This window comes from Mauremys mutica, chromosome 1, assembly GCF_020497125.1.
Source record: "Mauremys mutica isolate MM-2020 ecotype Southern chromosome 1, ASM2049712v1, whole genome shotgun sequence".
NCBI lineage: Eukaryota > Metazoa > Chordata > Testudines > Geoemydidae > Mauremys > Mauremys mutica.
This window is the reverse complement of record NC_059072.1, coordinates 242,187,805-242,204,624: the sequence shown is the minus strand read 5'-3', so window position 1 is coordinate 242,204,624 and position 16,820 is coordinate 242,187,805.

Sequence of the window (16,820 nt, the reverse complement as noted above, 5' to 3'; positions counted from 1 at the left end):
ATGAAGGTCTAGCTGATACTCCTGAGACAACTGGATCAAGAGTATCCAACAGGTATGAGTGGTGCTTACTCAGACCAGAACCCTCAGGCTATGCTACACCAGCCTAACTAGCAATCCATCACGAGCTTGAAAGGTGACTAGAAACAAAATGTGGACACGGTCATAGTGAACATTCAACAGCACTAGTGTAGGACTAGTATAATCATGGTCAGACCTGGATTTCAAACCAGATGGAGAATGTTTACTTGAATTTGAAACACATTGTCTCAGTGCTGGCTCAGTCTCAGAGTGGTAGTGATTGTGGCACTTTGATTTATACTAAATCAAGAAGAAATTTCAATGTATGAGACCAATGGAAGTCAGACATGCTAAAAACAAGAGAGCTGCATTCTCAGGTCCACTAAGACTGTTGATCTTTATAACTGTGGTCATTAGTGATCCTAATTCAGGTTCAGTGGTGACAGCATGGGTAAGCTATGTACAACAGCAGAGGAGGGCACAGGAGCTATTCGTAGTGGGCAGGACTCCAAAATGGAGTCTGGGAAAAGGATAAAAATTAAATAGCAGAAACACCTGACTTGCAGCACTTATAAAAAAGTTAGACTACAATTACAATTCTTCTAATCAATGCAAGAGGTGTAGCTAGCTGGGTTCTATTCTCAGGGTATTTCTATACTAGAGGTGGAAGATGTAGTTTCCAGCTCAAGTAGATATACCCGTGCTAGCTCTGATCAAGCTATCACACTTAAAAATAAGTATAGCCACAGCAGTATGAATTACAGGAGGAGCAGTCACCCAAATATGTACCTGTGGTTTCAGACAGGATCATTCTTGGGGTAGCTAGGCCTTCCCAATACTGTTACCCACACAAAATTCTCAGTTACTCACACACTTTAGGGGCACCCACCTTTACCCTGTTCCTTGGGCTCAGGTGTAACCCTGTCAATTTAAGTACCACCAAATTCCTAGGTCTCGGTGTAATTTTCTGCAGGTTTGCAGAACCTTTTACCAGTGAAACAACCTTACACAGTAATAGCCTTATCCTCTATTTATTTCTAATTACCAAGCAGAATACGCGTGCTAAGCATACAGTGCTATGCTCACCAAGCCTGATCAGGCAGGCAAACTTTTCCTGTTGGCCTGTCAAGGTCAGTCTCATCTGGATTCTGGTTGCTGCATGTCACAGTTGTGCAGAGGATTCTTAACAGTTCTCATCTTAGGCTGTGTTTTGGAGGTGAGTTCTTCTTCCAGGTCTTTCCTTCTTATTCTTCTGTTCCTTCTTTGCTGGTCTCTTTCTTGGACCCCAGTTTATACAAGCAAGTGTCAGGATCCCAACAAGAACAGTCAGGAACAAGGGGAAAACCTGTGGCCAGGAGTAGCCAAGGAGTTCATAGTCAGTTCCAAGCCAGGGTCAATACCAATGGTCAAAGTCCAAGTCAGGTTTTAGGGTTCAAGTCAGGAGAGTCCAAATCAAGCCAAGAGTTCACAAGCATAGAACAGGAACAGTCCTGGCAGCTACAGAAGACTGTTGCTTGGACACTCCCTAGAATGCCCCTTGGGTTTATATACAGCAGGGAGCCAATCAGGCACTATTGGGGCTGCTGCCTGTCAAATGCTTGAGGTGGAACTTCCCATGGTCTGTGTCCACAGCAGTTTATGTGGAGTGGAGCGTGGTTACAGCTACTGCTAGGTGGTAGCCGAGGGACATACTGGCCACCTCTTCCAGCAGCTCCCATTGGCCCGGAGCAGCGATCCGCAGCCAGTGGGAGCCACAATCGGCCGGACCTGCAGAAGGGGCAGGTAAACACACCGGCCCGGCCTGGCCCACCAGGGGCTTTCCCTACACAAGCCCTGTTTGAGAAACCCTGGTCTATAACTATATGGCATTTTTTTCTAATCCTTTAATCATTCTCGTGGCTCTTCTTTCAATCCTCTCCAATTTATCAACATCCTTCTTGAATTGTTGGCACCAGAACTGGACACAGTATTCTAGCTGGGAATGCACCAGTGCCAAATACAGAGGTAAAACAACCTCTCTACTACTACTCAAGATTCTCTTATTTCTTCATCCCAGGATCTCATTACTTCTCTTGGCCACAGCTTCACACTGGGAGCTCTTGTTCAGCTGATTATCCACCACAACCTCCAATTTTTTTTCACAATCACTGCTTTCCAAGATAGAGTCCCCATCGTAAGTATGTCTGACATGCTTTGTTCCTAGAAGTAAACATTTACCTTTAGCCATATAAAGATGCATATTTTTAGCTTGCACCCAGTTTACCATGTAATCCAGATCTTCTTTGTTATTTACCTCTGCCCAATTTTTGTTTCATTTGCAAACTTTATCAATGATGATTTTATGTTTTCTTCCAGGTCACTGATAAAAATGTTAAATAGCATTTAAGAAACTATTCCTGCAAACAGTGCAAACAGACCTGCTCAATGACAGTTTCCTATTTACAGTTCCATTTTGAGCTCTATCAGTTAGCCAGTTTTCAATCCACTTCATGTGCACCATGTTAATTTTATATCATTCTAGTTTTTTCATCAAAATGTCATGAAGTTCCAAGTCAAATGATACCTCTATGTGTTTTATCTCTAGCTGCTGCTGTTGTGGCACTGGAGCATTCCCCCTCCATACCCACAGAATGCCTGACCACGATAAGGAGGAGAAAGAAGAGAAAACAAGATGATGTGATCAGCGCAATCCTGCAAGCCACCACTGCATCAGATCATGAACAGAGTGCCTGGAGAGTTAATATTTCAGACGGTATGGAGAAGGAAGGAGCAGACAAGAGAGAGGCTCAGGAGTCCAAGCAGGAAAAGGAGAGGGAGATTCACCAGGACCTAATGGGGCTTCTCTGGCAGCACCCCCCAACATTCCATATGGCATCAGGAGCCACATCCCTACCTCTACCACTCCACTCCAGGGATAATGAGAACCACAGCTTCACATACACTGACCTTTAAGAGCCATTGGTTGCTGTATGTACAGCCAAAGTGGACATTAATGTTCTTTCCCCTTGTTAAGTTCTGTTCCGTTAATTTATTTCATTAGTTTGTATTGTACACCTCTACCCCGCTATAACGTGACCCGATATAACACGGGTTCGCGTATAGCGCGGTAGCAGCGGGGCTCTGGCGGCGCTTTAAAGGGTCCGGGGCTCCGGCTGATGTGGGGAGCCCCAGGCCCTTTAAATCTCGCTGGAGCCCTGCCGCTGCTACCCCGGGGCTGCAGCAGCGGGGCTCGCCGGCGATTTAAAGGGCTCCCCGCAGTGGCTGGAGCCTGCAGCTCTTTAAATCACCGCCAGAGCCCTGCCACCACTACCCTGATATAACGGGGTTTCAGCTATAACGGTAGGGATTTTTGGCTCCCCACGACCTCGTTATAGCAGGGTAGAGGTGTATTTGTTTTTAATTGCACATGATTGGATTTTTTGTTTCGGGGGGGGGAGTTGGTTTGCACTGGTTTTGGAGTGCAATAAACTTTTTTTTTTTTTGGTAAATAATTCTACTTTATTACTTCACAACATATGCTAAAGAATGCCTACCGCTACTGAAAGTGCCTACTATTTGTCATTGTGCAGGGGAACAGAACTCATAGAATCAGTGACAGACACAGTGTAATAATTATAAATGTACAGCAATCGCTGGGAAATTAATAGGTGCAGTAACAGTGTTATATTCATAAACGTATATCAAATACCACACAATTCCTAATAGTTCCCAAAACTTCAGGTAGAGCATAGTCCACCATGCTACATTTCTGTGGCTGACTTAAAGTGCTCTTTCTAGGCCTCTCTCAGCCACATAGCTCCATGGTGAGTTCTTATAATAGCCCTTGTGTCTGCCTGTTTGAATTCAACACACAGCTGCTTCACCTCCATTCTCCACCCAGGTGGCAACTTTTCTCCTTTGCCTCACAGCAGGGGCGGCAGGTTATATGGGCTCAAGGTGCTCAAGCACCAGGAATATTCAAGGTTGAGGGCTGTGCTCACCAATATTTGGAGCTGGGTTTCTCCCCTGGCCCTGCCTGGAGCAGGCCCTCCCCCGCCTCGGAGCTTCCCTGCCTGAAAGAAAACAGCCGGTGCCTCTCTCCCTTGCTTGTGCTGCTTCTGCCTAAGGCTATAGAGATCAGCCGCTGGCAGCCTCTTGGAGCACCGCTGGAGAGGAAGAGGGAGAGAGGAGGCGGCAGGGGAGGCACACACGCGCTTCGGAGCTCTCTCCCCCGCCCCCCGGCACCACATGGAGGAGATGCCAAGGGGACTTCCGGCCAGGAGATGGACATCTGTGGTGGACTTCAGTCGCCTGAACAGCTGCTGGGGCTTCGGTGAGGTTGACCCTGTGATCCACCCCCTCCCCCAACAGCCCCCACTCCTGCCCAATGCTGGGCAAGTGGCAGCCCCATCCCCAGTGAGACAAGGGTGAGGGGCAGCAGGCTGCAGCAGGGGAGGAAGGAAGCCACATTGCTGGCAGTTCCGCCCCTTCCCCCCTGCTCCCCAGCACCCACCCACCACAGGGGAGATGGAGGAGGGGAGCTTCCTAGACCTGAGCAGCTAGGGCTTGGGTGAATTTTGTGACACCCTACCCCCCACCAGCCACCACCCTGCAGTCCCCACTCCTGCCCCATGCTGGGCAAGGGGCAGTCCCATCCCCCAACCCCAGTGAGGCTATGGTGAGGGGCAGCAGCGGGGGAGGACACGTAATGGCAAACCCGCCCCCCCCGGTACCTACCATAGGGAAGGTGAGTGGGCTTTCTGGACCTGAGAGAGTCCCTAGGAGCATATGCAGTGACCGTGGTGAAGAGTGAGTGTGCTGCGGGGGAGAGAGGGGAGAGGAGGGGTCCGTCCCCTAGAGCTTGCTGCTACCAGTAAGCGGGGGAGTCCTCTCTGGCCCTAGCCCTGGGGCAGCCTGTCTGCATCCCAAGTTCCTTATCCCCAGCCCTACTTCACCCCAGAGCCTGCACCCCCAGCACCCCAACCCTGAGCACCCTCCTGCACTGTGAACCCCTCGTCCCCAGCGCCACCCCAGAGCCCTCACTTGAGGGGGAAAACTTGCAACTTAAATTTGGTGGTCAGTTTGGAGTATCATTGTGTTTAGCACAATACTTGATTATTTTACAGGTGTTACAAAGTAGGAATGTTCTTAATGTTTTCTCTGAATACTGTGTGGGTGCCTCAGTTTCCCCTATGCATTTCTCAAGGATCTAGATGTTGGGATAAGGATGTGTGATTGTTGTAGAGCCCTAGAGTGTCAGTGTGATGCTGTCTGCACAGAAAATGGCCGAAACCCTGTCTCCGGGCAACTGATGGCCTGGGTCGCTCTCCTGCAAGGTGCCAACTGAAGGTGTTGGAGAACAAAGAGATCAGGTGGCCTCCTAATGCCTGGAAAAGAGACAAAAGCCAGAGGAGAGAGTGTCAGTGCCTGTGCGGACTTCTGGGAAGCGCATGGTGTGGAAGGGGATGCTGGGATTCTTTGGAACTATTCCATACAAAGCCAGTCAGGACTTTGGGGGACCCTCCTCTCACTGAGCATACTGTCTCCAGGGCAAGAAGCTTACACCTTCCTGGGTCTGACCTCAGAGCATTCAGCATGCCCTTCCACACTGTGCGCTTTCCGCAGCAAGTGTGCCCAGGCAGGTCCTGGGACAAGCAGAGGTCCCTGCACCCCAACTCTGCAGTCAGACGTGACTCTCAGCCAGCTAGTAAAACAGAAAGTTTATTAGACGACAGGATCATAGTCTAAAACAGAGCTTGTAGGTACAGAAAACAGGACCCCTCAGCCAGGTCTATCTTGGAGGGTGGGGAGACTAGACTTAAATTCTGGGCCTCACCCCATTTCCCCAGCCAGCTCCAAATTGACACTCCCTCCTCTAGCCTTTGTGTCTCTTCTGGACAAGGAGGCCACCTGATCTCTTTGTCCCTAACACCTTCAGTTGGCACCTTGCAGGGGAAACTGAGGCACCAACACAGTATTCAGAGAAAACATTAAGAACATTCTCACTCTGTCAGAACTGGTGCACCAAAATATAATACCGTATACTGAAGCAGGCAAGTGCTGCTTCTGACTTTCCACTTTTAACTGACTCTTGTAATCACGAGGTGCCGATGCATTGTAGCTTCATTTTATATTGGCTTACAGGGCGGGAGCCGGGGGTTGGGGGCACCACTATTTTGGACACCACCAAAAGTTATGCAAACCTACGCCTATGCCCTTAGGAACCCTAACCCTAGGGCAGAAAACCCTGCCAATAGGAACCCTAACCCTAGCTCCAACTGCCCTACCCATAGGAACCCTAATCCTGGTGCGGGAAGCCCTACCCATAGGAACCCTAACCCTAGGGCGGGAAGCCCTACCCATAGCAACCCTAAACTTAGCTCCATGAACCCTACCCATAGGAAACCTAACCCTAGCTCCATGTACCCTACCCATAGGAACCCTAACCCGAGCTCCAAGTGCCCTACCCATAGGAACCCTAACCCTAAGGCGGGAACCCCTACCCATAGGAATCCTAACCCTAACTCCAAGTGCCCAACCCTTAGTAACTCTAACCCTAACTCCAAGTACCCTACCCATACGAACCCTACCCCTAGCTCCAAGTGCCCTACCCACAACAACCCTAACCCTAGGGCGTGAAGCTCTACACATAGGAACCCTAACCCTAACTTCAAGTGCCCTACCCATAGCGACCCTAACCTTAGCTCCAAGTGCCCTACCCATAGCAAGCCTAACCCAAGCTCCAAGTGCCCTAACCATAGGAACCCTAACCCTAGGGCGGGAAGCGCTACCCATGGGAACCCTAACCCTAACTCCAAGTGCCCTACCCATAGGAACCCTCACACTAGGGCGGGAAGACCTACCCATAGGAACCCAAACCCTAGGGCGGCAAGCGCTACCCATACGAACCCTAACCCTAGCTCCAAGTGCCCTACACATAGCAACCCTAACCCTAGGGAGGGAAGGCCTACCTGTAGCAAACCTAACCCTAGGGCATAAAGACCTACCCATAGGAACCCTATCCCTACCTCCATGTGCCCTACCCATAGCAACCCTAACCCTAGCTCCAAGTGCCCTACCCATAGCAACCCTAACCCTAGCTCCAAGTGCCCTACCCATAGCAATCCTAACCCTAGCTCCAAGTGCCCTACCCATAGCAACCCTAAACCTAGCTTCCAAGTGCCCTACCCATAGCAACCCTAACCCTAGGGCTGGAAGCCCTACCCACAGCAACCCTAATCCTAGCTCCAAGTGCCCTACCCATAGCAACCCTAACCCTAGCTCCAAGTGCCCTACCCATAGCAACCCTAACCCTAGCTCCAAGTGCCCTACCCATAGCAACCCTAACCCTAGCTCCAAGTGCCCTACCCATACCAATCCTAACCCTAGCTCCAAGTGCCCTACCCATAGCAACCCTAACCCTAGCTTCCAAGTGCCCTACCCATAGCAACCCTAACCCTAGGGCTGGAAGCCCTACCCACAGCAACCCTAATCCTAGCTCCAAGTGCCCTACCCATAGCAACCCTAACCCTAGCTCCAAGTGCCCTACCCATAGAAACCCTAACCCTAGGGCTGGAAGCCCTACACATAGCAACCCTAACCCTAGCTCCAAGTGCCCTACCCATAGCAACCCTAACCCTGGGACGGGAAGCCCTACCCATAGGAACCCTAACCCTAGCTCCAAGTGCCCTGCCCATAGGAACCCTAACCCTAGTACCAAGAGCCCTACCCATAGGAACCCTAACCCTAGGGCGGAAAGCAATACCCATAGGAACCATATCCCTAACACCAAGTGCCCTACCGATAGGAACCCTCACCCTAGGGCGGGAAGCCCTACCCATAGAAAACCCTAACCCTAACTCCAAGTGCCCTAACCATAAGAACACTAACCCTAACTCCAAGTGCCCTACCCATAGGAACCCTAAGCCTAGCTCCAAGTGCCCTATCCACAACTACCCTAACCCTAGGGCGTGAAGCTCTACACATAGAAACCCTAACCCTAACTTCAAGTGCCCTACCCATAGCAACCCTAACCTTAGCTCCAAGTGCCCTATTCATAGGAACCCTAACCCTAGGGCGGGAAGCGTTACCATTAGGAACCCTAACCCTAGCTCCAAGTGACCTACCCATAGGAAACCTAACCCTAGCTCCATGTACCCTACCCATAGGAACCCTAACCTTAGCTCCAAGTGCCCTACTCATAGGAAACCTAACCCTAGGGCGGGAAGCCCTATCCATAGGAAACCTAACCCTAGGGCGGGAAGCGTTACCATTAGGAACCCTTACCCTACCTCCAAGTGATCTACCCATAGGTCCTAACCCTAGCTTCAAGTGCCCTACCTATAGGATCCCTCACCCTAGGGCGGGAAGCCCTACCCATAGGAACCCTACCCCTAGCTCCAAATGCCCTACCCATAGCAACCCTAACCCTAGGGCTGGAAGCCCTACCCATAGCAACTCTAACCCTAGCTACAACTCCCCTGCCTATAGCAACCCTTACCCTAGGGCGGAATGACCTGCCTATAGCAACCCTAACCCTAGTTACAAGTGCCTTACCCCTAGGAACCTTTTCCCTCGGGCGGGAAACCCAACCCATAGGAACCCTAACCTTAGCTCCAAGTGCCCGACCCATAGCAACCATACTCCTGGGTTGGGAAGCCCTACCCATGGGAACCCTAACCCTAGCTCCAAGTGCCCTACCCATAGAAACCCTAACCCTAGCTCCAAGTGCCCTACCCAAAACAACCCTAAGTCTAGGTGGGGAAGCCCTACCCTTAGGAACCCTAACCCTACCTCCAAATTCCCTACCCATAGGAACCCTAAGCCTAGGGCGGGAAGACCTACCCATAGGAACCCTAACCCTAGCACCAAGTGCCCTACCTATAGGAACCATAACCCTAGGGAGGGAAGCTCTACCCATAGAAACCCTAACCCTAGCACCAAGTGCCCTACCTATAGGAACCCTAACCCTAGGGCAGGAAGCCCTACCCATAGGAACTCTAATCCTAACTCCAAGTACCCTACCCATAACAACCCTAACACCAGGGCATGAAGCTCTACACATAGGAACCCTAACACTAGATACAACTGCCCTACCCATAGGAACCCTAACCCTAGGGCGGGAGCACTAACCATAGGAACCAGAAGCCTAGCTCCAAGTGCCCTACTCATAGACGGCCTAACCCTAGGGTGGGAACCCCTACCCATAGGAACCCTAAGCCTAGGCCTGGAAGCCCTACGCATAGGAACCCTAACTCTAAGGGGGGAAGCCCTACCCATAGGAACCCTAACCCTAGCTCCAAGTGCCCTACCCATAGGAACCCTAACCCTAGGGCGGGAACCCCTACCCATAGGAACCCTAACCCTATCTCCAAGTGCCCTACCCATAGCAACCCTAACCCTAGGGCGGGAAGCCTTACCCATAGCAACCCTAACTCTAACTCCAAGTGCCCTACCCAAAGGAACCCTAACCCTAGGGCGGGAAACCCTAACCATCGGAACCCTAACCCTAGCTCGAAGTGCCCTACCCATAGGAACCCTAACGCTAGCTCCAAGTGCCCTACCCGTAGGAACCCTAACCCTAGCTCCAAGTGACCTACCTATAGTAATCCTAACCCTAGCGGGGGAAGCCCTACCAATAGCAAACCTAACCCTAGGGCGGGAAGCCCTACCCATAGGAACCTTAACCCTAACTCCAAGTGCTCTACCCATAGGAACCCTAACCGTAGCTCCAAGTGCCCTACCCGTAGCAACCCTAACCGTAGGGCGGGAAGCCCGACCCATAGCAACTCTAACCCTAGCTACAACTGCCCTGCCCATAGCAACCCTTACCCTAGGGCGGAATGACCTACCAATAGGAACCCTAACCCTAGTTACAAATGCCCTACCCCAGGAACCTTTTCCCTAGGGAGGGAAGCCCTACCCAGAGCAACCCTAACCCAAGCTCCAAGTTCCCTACCCATAGAAACCATCAACCTTGGCCGGGAAGCCCTACCCATAGGAACCCTAACGCTAGCTCCATGTACTCTACCCATAGGAACCCTAACCCTAGCTCCAAGTGCCCTACCCATAGAAACCATAACCCGAGCTCCAAGTGCCCTACCCATAGGAAACCTAACCCCAGGGCGGGAAGCCCTACCCATAGGAACCCTAACCCTAGCTCCAAGTGCCCTACCCATAGCAACCCTACCCCTCAGTTGGGAAGCCCTACCCATAGGAACCCTAACCCTAGCTCCAAGTGCCCTACCCAAAACAACCCTAACCCTAGATCGGGAATCCCTACCCATAGGAACCCTAACCCTAGGGCAGGAATCCTAACCCTACCTCCAAATGCCCTGCCCATAGGAACCCTAACCCTAGGGCTGGAAGCCCTACCCATAGCAACTCTAACCCTAGGTACAACTGCCCTGCCCATAGCAACCCTTACCCTAGGGCGGAATGACCTACCAATAGGAACCCTAACCCTAGTTAAAAGTGCCCTACTCCAGGAACCTTTTCCCTAGGGCAGGAAGCCCTACCCATAGCAACCCTAACCCTAGCTCCAAGTTCCCTACCCATAGAAACCCTCACCCTAGGGCGGGAAGCCCTACCCATAGGGACCCTAACCCTAGCTCCATGTACCTTACCCATAGGAACCCTAACCCTAGCTCCAAGTGCCCTACCCATAGAAACCATAACCCGAGCTCCAAGTGCCCTACCCATAGGAACCCTAACCCTAGGGCGGGAAGCGCTACCTATAGGAACCCTAACCCTAACTCCAAGTGCCATACCCATAGCAACCCTACCCCTCGGTTGGGAAGCCCTACCCATAGGAACCCTAACCCTAGCTCCAAGTGCCCTACCTATAGGAACCCTAAGCCTAGGGCAGGAAGACCTACCCATAGGAACCCTAACCCTAGCTCCAAGTGCCCTACCTATAGGAACCATAACCCTAGGGAGGGAAGCTCTACCCATAGAAACCATAAGCCTAGCTCCAAGTGCCCTACCTATAGGAACCCTAACCCTAGGGCGGGAGCCCTAACCATAGGAACCATAAGCCTAGCTCCAAGTGCCCTACTCATAAGCAGCCTAAACTTAGGCGGGAAGCCCTACCCATAGGAACCCTAAGCTTAGGCCTGGAAGCCCTACGCATAGGAACCCTAACTCTAAGGGGGGAAGCCCTACCCATAGGAACCCTAACCCTAGCTCCAAGTGCCCTACCCATAGGAACCCTCACTCTAGGGCGGGAACCCCTACCCATAGAAACCCTAACCCTAGCTCCAAGTGCCCTACCCATAGCAACCCTAACCCTAAGTCCAAGTGCCCTACCCATAACAAGCCTAAGCCTAACTCTAAGTGCCCTACCCATAGCAACCCTAAGCCTAGCTCCAAGTGCCCTAACCATAGCAACCCTAACACTAGCTCCAAGTGCCATTCCCATAGAAACCCTAACCCTAGCTCCAAGTGCCCTACCCATAGTAACCCTACTTCTGTCTCCAAGTGCCCTACCCATAGCAACCCTCACCCTAGGGCGGGAAGCCCTACCCATAGGAACCCTAACCCTAGCTCCAAGTGCCCTACCCATAGCTACCCTAACGCTAGCTCCAAGTACCCTACCTTAGCAACCCTAACCCTAGGGCGGAATGAGCTACCCATAGGAACCCTAACCCTAGTTCCAAGTGCCCTACACATAGGAAACCTAATCCTAGGGAGTGATGCCCTACCCATAGCAACCCTAAACTGGTTCCAAGTGCCCTACCCATAGCAACCCTAACCCTAGCTCCAAGTGTCCGACCCATAGCAACCCTAACCCTAGCTCCAAGTGCCCTACCCATAGCAACCCTAACTCTGGCTCCAAGTGCCCTACCCATAGCGACCCTAACCCTAGGTTGTGAAGCCCTACCCATAGGAACCCTAACCCTTGCTCCAAGTGCCCTACCCATAGGAACCCTAACACCAGGGCGGGAAGACCTACCCATAGAAATGGTAACCCTAGCTCCAAGTGCCCTACCCATAGCAACCCTAACCCTAGCTCCAAGTGCCCTAACCATAGCAACCTTAACTCTTGCTGCAAGTGCCCTACCCATAGCGACCCTAAACCTAGGGCGGGAATCCCTACCCATAGAAACCCTAACCCTAGCTACAAGTGCCCTACCAATAGCAACCCTAACCCTACCTCCAAGTGCCCTACCCAAAGCAACCCTAACGCTGGCTCCAAGTGCCCTACCTATAGCAACCCTAACCCTAGCGCGGGATGACCTACCCATAGGAACCCTAACCCTAGGGCTGGAAGCCCTACCCATAGCAACTCTAACCCTAGCTACAACTGCCCTGCCCATAGCAACCCTTACCCTAGGGCGGAATGACCTACCAATAGGAACCCTAACACTAGTTAAAAGTGCCCTACTCCAGGAACCTTTTCCCTAGGGCGGGAAGCCCTACCCATAGGAACCCTAACCCTAGCTCCATGTACCCTACCAATAGGAAACCTAACACTAGCTCCAAGTGCCCTACCCATAGAAATCATAACCCGAGTTCCAAGTGCCCTACCCATAGGAACCCTAACCCTAGGGCAGGAAGCCCTACACATAGGAACTCTAACCCTAACTCCAAGTGCCCTACCCATAGAAACTCTAACCCTAACTCCAACTGCCCTACCCATAGGAACCCTAACCCTAGCTCCAAGTGCTCTACCCATAGAAACCATAACCCGAGCTCCAAGTTCCCTACCCATAGAAACCCTCACCCTAGGGCGGGAAGCCCTACCCATAGGAACCCTAACCCTAGCTCCATGTACCCTACCCATAGGAACCCTAACCCTAGCTCCAAGTGCCCTACCCATAGAAACCATAACCCGAGCTCCAAGTGCCCTACCCATAGGAACCCTAACCCTAGGGCGGGAAGCGCTACCTATAGGAACCCTAACCCTAACTCCAAGTGCCCTACCCATAGGAACCCTCACCCTAGGGCGGGAAGTCCTACCCATAGGAACCCTAACCCTAGCTCCAAGTGCCCTACCCATAGCAACCCTACCCCTCAGTTGGGAAGCCCTACCCATAGGAACCCTAACCCTAGCTCCAAGTACCCTACCCATAGGAACCCTAACCCTAGGGCAGGAAGCCCTACACATAGGAACTCTAACTCTAACTCCAAGTGCCCTACCCATAGAAACTCTAACCCTAACTCCAAATGCCCTACCCATAGGAACCCTAACCCTAGCTCCAAGTTCCCTACCCATAACAACCCTAACACTAGGGCGTGAAGCTCTACACATAGGAACCCTAACACTAGATCCAAGTGCCCTACCCAAAAAAACCCTAACCCTAGGTCGGAAATCCCTACCCATAGGAACCCTAACCCTAGCTCCAAGTGCCCTACCCATAGAAACCATAACCCGAGCTCCAAGTGCCCTACCCATAGGAACCCTCACCCTAGGGCGGGAAGCCCTACCCATAGGAACCCTAACCATAGCTCCAAGTGCCCTACCCATAGAAACCATAACCCGAGCTCCAAGTGCCCTACCCATAGGAACCCTAACCCTAGGGCGGGAAGCGCTACCTATAGGAACCCTAACCCTAACTCCAAGTGCCCTACCCATAGGAACCCTCACCCTAGGGCGGGAAGCCCTACCCATAGGAACCCTAACCCTAGCTCCAAGTGCCCTACCCATAGAAACCATAACCCGAGCTCCAAGTGCCCTACCCATAGGAACCCTAACCCTAGGGCGGGAAGCGCTACCTATAGGAACCCTAACCCTAACTCCAAGTGCCCTACCCATAGGAACCCTCACCCTAGGGCGGGAAGCCCTACCCATAGGAACCCTAACCCTAGCTCCAAGTGCCCTACCCATAGCAACCCTACCCCTCAGTTGGGAAGCCCTACCCATAGGAACCCTAACCCTAGCTCCAAGTACCCTACCCATAGGAACCCTAACCCTAGGGCAGGAAGCCCTACACATAGGAACTCTAACCCTAACTCCAAGTGCCCTACCCATAGAAACTCTAACCCTAACTCCAAATGCCCTACCCATAGGAACACTAACCCTAGCTCCAAGTTCCCTACCCATAACAACCCTAACACTAGGGCGTGAAGCTCTACACATAGGAACCCTAACACTAGATCCAAGTGCCCTACCCAAAAAAACCCTAGCCCTAGGTCGGGAATCCCTACACATAGGAACTGTAAGCCTAACTCCAAGTGCCCTACCCATAGAAACTCTAACCCTAACTCCAACTGCCCTACCCATAGGAACCCTAACCCTAGCTCCAAGTGCTCTACCCATAGAAACCATAACCCGAGCTCCAAGTTCCCTACCCATAGAAACCCTCACCCTAGGGCGGGAAGCCCTACCCATAGGAACCCTAACCCTAGCTCCATGTACCCTACCCATAGGAACCCTAACCCTAGCTCCAAGTGCCCTACCCATAGAAACCATAACCCGAGCTCCAAGTGCCCTACCCATAGGAACCCTAACCCTGGGGCGGGAAGCCCTACCCATAGGAACCCTAACCCTAGCTCCAAGTGCCCTACCCATAGGAACCCTAACCCTAGGGCAGGAAGCCCTACACATAGGAACTCTAACCCTAACTCCAAGTGCCCTACCCATAGAAACCCTAACCCTAGGGCAGGAAGCCCTACACATAGGAACTCTAACCCTAACTCCAAGTGCCCTACCCATAGAAACTCTAACCCTAACTCCAAATGCCCTACCCATAGGAACCCTAACACTAGATCCAAGTGCCCTACCCAAAAAAACCCTAACCCTAGGTCGGGAATCCCTACCCATAGGAACCCTATCCCTAGGGCGGGAAGCCCTACCCTTAGGAATCCTAAACCTACCTCCAAATGCCCTACCCATAGGAACCCTAAGCCTAGGGCGGGAAGACCTACCCTTAGGAATCCTAACCCTAATTCCAAGTGCCCTACCCATAGGAACCCTAACCCTAGCTCCAAGTTCCCTACCCATAACAACCCTAACACTAGGGCGTGAAGCTCTACACATAGGAACCCTAACACTACATACAACTGCCCTACCCATAGGAACCCTAACCCTAGGGCGGGAGCCCTAAACATAGGATCCATAAGCCTAGCTCCAAGTGCCCTACTCATAGGCGGCCTAAACTTAGGCGGGAAGCCCTACCGATAGGAACCCTAAGCCTAGGCCTGGAAGCCCTACACATAGGAACCCTAACTCTAAGGGGGGAAGCCCTTCCCATAGGAACCCTAACCCTAGCTCCAAGTGCCCTACCCATAGCAACCCTAACCCTAGGGCGGGAAGCCCTACCTATAGGAGCCCTAACTCTAACTCCAAGTGCTCTACCCATAGCAACCCTAACTCTAACTCCAAGTGCCCTAACCATAGCAACCCTAACCCTAAGTCCAAGTGCCCTACCTATAGCAACCCTAAGCCTAGCTCTAAGTGCCCTAACCATAGCAACCCTAACACTAGCTCCAAGTGCCATACCCATAGAAACCCTAACCCTAGCTCCAAGTGCCCTACCCATAGTAACCCTACCTCTGTCTGCAAGTGCCCTACCCATAGCAACCCTCACCCTAGGGCGGGAAGCCCTACCCATAGGAACCCTAACCCTAGCTCCAAGTGCCCTACCCATAGCTACCCTAACGCTAGCTCCAAGTACCCTACCCTTAGCAACCCTAACCATAGGGCGGAATGAGCTATCCATAGGAACCCTAACCCTAGTTCCAAGTGCCCTACACATAGGAAACCTAATCCTAGGGAGTGATGCCCTACCCATAGCAACCCTAAACTGGTTCCAAGTGCCCTACCCATAGCAACCCTAACCCTAGCTCCAAGTGCCCGACCCATAGCAACCCTAACCCTAGCTACAAGTGCCCTACCAATAGCAACCCTAACCCTACCTCCAAGTGCCCTACCCATAGCAACCCTAACGCTGTCTCCAAGTGCCCTACCCCTAGGAACCCTAAACCTAGGGCTGGAAGTCCCACCCATAGGAACCCTAACCCTAGCGCGGGATGACCTATCCATAGGAACCCTAAGCCTAGTTCCTAGTGCCCTACCCCTAGGAACTCTAACCCTAGGGCTAGAAGTCCTACCCATAGGAACCCTAACCCTAGCACCAAGTGCACTACTCATAGGAACCCTAACCCTATGGCAGGAAGCCCTACCCATAGGAACTCTAACCCTAGGGCGGGAAGCCTTACCATTAGGAACCCTAACTCTAGCTCCAGCTGCCCTACCCATAGGAAACCTAACCCTAGCTTCAAGTGCCCTACCCATAGCAACCATAACCCGAGTTCCAAGTGCCCTACTCGTAGGAACCCTAACCCTATGTTGGGAAGCCCTACCCATAGGAACCCTAAACCTAGCTCCAAGTTTCCTACCCATAGCAAGCCTAACCCTAGCTTCAAGTGCCCTACCCATAGGAACCCTAACGCTAGCTCTAAGTGCCCTACCCATAGCAACCCTAACTCTAGCTTTAAGTGCCCTACCCATAGCAACCATAATCCGAGGTCCAAGTGCACTACTCATAGGAACCCTAACCCTATGGCGGGAAGCCCTACCCATAGGAACCCTAACCCTAGGGCGGGAAGCCATACCAATAGGAACCCTAACCCTAGCTCAAAGTGCCCTACCCATAGGAACCCTAACCCTAGGGCGGGAAGCGCTACCCAAAGGAACCCTAACCCTAGCTCCAAGTGCCCTACCCATAGGAACCCTAACCCCAGGGCAGGAAGACCTACCCATAGGAACCGTAACCCTAGGTCCAAGTGCCCTACCCATAAGAACCCTAACCCTAGAGCGGGAAGCCCTACCCATAGGAACCCTAAGCCTAGCTCCAAGTGCCCTACGCATAGGAACCCTA